The following is a 1,893-nucleotide window of genomic DNA, read 5'->3' as shown; positions in this document are numbered from 1 at the left end:
CTCCCTTTTGTAAATCCAGTGAAACACAACAATTCCCCTCTGAGCGAGCTCTGGGCAACATTGAGAAGGTGCAACTCCCTTTAACAGAAGAAACAGAAGGCATAACCATTTTGCGGTATCAGTACTTGAGTATTTTAATTTTGTGCTACTTCATGAATATTATAAAGCAAGGTCAAGTGTAGCTACATCAGAACAAGCCCTCAACAGCAACTCTCCCCATTAAGATCAGTTTGGGGGGTATTCTGTCCTCACAGTGGCGTCCCCTATCCAGAGTTAGACAGATAGCGAACAAAAACTCTAACAAACTGTGTTCTTGAAAAACATGTGGCTTTACTGGTTGTTTCTGTAAAACTGAAATGAATACAAAAATAGATATCAGCAATTTACTATGCATGTGCAAGAAATATTACACAGTAATACACTATGTAGGTTACACATTACACTTTAAATAAACTGGCTCCTACGTACAAGGATAATAAACAAGAAAGTATGAGTGCTAAAGGAAAATAAACCACTAACAAAACACATTTACACACAGTAGAGCTAGCAAACAAGCAAGACATGTTGCCAATCATTTCACATCAACAAATTACCAATGTATGAAAGACTAAATAATTTTCTAGTGAAAACACTAAGACAACAATAATTCAATGTTTTCACTTACGGACATAGTTACTTCAAGGCATAAACGTTGGTAAACACCAGTAACACATTGTAGGCTGTCTGTCATTTTACCGAGTGGAAGAAAAACAAAACTTATCGCCAAACCGACCACTAGGGGCTAGTAAATGAACAAGATTTCCAGCACAGGGGGATGTTTCTTCTAAAAAATATTTGACTGCTATTGCTTACTGTCACTTTAGGTGAAAAAACTGAGACAAGAAAAGGTTTCTCTCATTTGCATGTTGCAAATAAAGTCAAACTTTAAAAATGAAAGATCTTTCAAAAAAGATACAATGCAGTTTTCGTCCTAGCTACGGAACACTGGACCATCTCTATACCCTCTTCAGGGTGGCGGAGGGTTCATGGGAGTTTGCCCAACCAGTCCACATGTGTTTCATGGATCTGGAGAAGGCATTCGACTGTGTCCCTCGCAGCGCCCTGTGGGGGGTGCTCCGGGAGTACGGGGTTCGGGGCCCTTTGCTAAGGGCTGTCCAATCCCTGTACGACCGGAGCAGGAGCTTGGTTCGCATTGCCGGCAGTAAGTCAGACTTGTTTCCAGTGCATGTTGGACTCCGCCAGGGCTGCCCTTTTCACAGGTTTTGTTCATTATTTTTATGGACAAAATTTGTAGGCGCAGCCAGCGGCCCAAGGGAGTCTGGTTTGGGGACCACAGGATCTCATCTCTGCTTTTTGCAGACGACGTTGTTCTGTTGGCCCCATCAAACCAGGACCTCCAGCGTGCACAGGGGCGGTTTGCAGCTGAGTGTGAAGCGGCTGGGGTGAGCATCAGCACCTCCAAGGCTGAGGCCATGGTTCTCAGTCAGGAAAGGGTGGCTTGTTTCCTTCCGGGTGGGGAGGGATGTACCGGTCCGTCATGGTGAAGAAGAAGTTGAGCTGCAAGGCGAAGCTCTCGATTTACCAGTCGATCTACGTTCCGACTCTCACCTATGGTCATGAGCTTTGGGTCATGACCGAAAGGGCAAGACCCCGGATACAGGTGGCCGAAATGAGTTTTCTCCACAGGGTGGTGGGGTGCTCCCTTAGAGATAAGGTGAGGAGCTCGGTCACCCAGGAGGAGCTCGGAGTAGAACTGCTGCTCTTCCACAGAGAGGAGCCAACTGAGGTGGTTCAGGCATCTGTTTCCGATGCCTCCTGGGTGCCTTCTTAGGGAGGTGTTCCGGACATGTCCCACCGGGAGGAGGCCCCAGGGAAGACCCAGGACACGCTGGA

The sequence above is a fragment of the Monopterus albus genome, unplaced genomic scaffold (assembly GCF_001952655.1).
Source record: "Monopterus albus unplaced genomic scaffold, M_albus_1.0 scaffold214.1, whole genome shotgun sequence".
Lineage (NCBI taxonomy): Eukaryota > Metazoa > Chordata > Actinopteri > Synbranchiformes > Synbranchidae > Monopterus > Monopterus albus.
Note: the sequence above shows the minus strand (reverse complement) of the source record.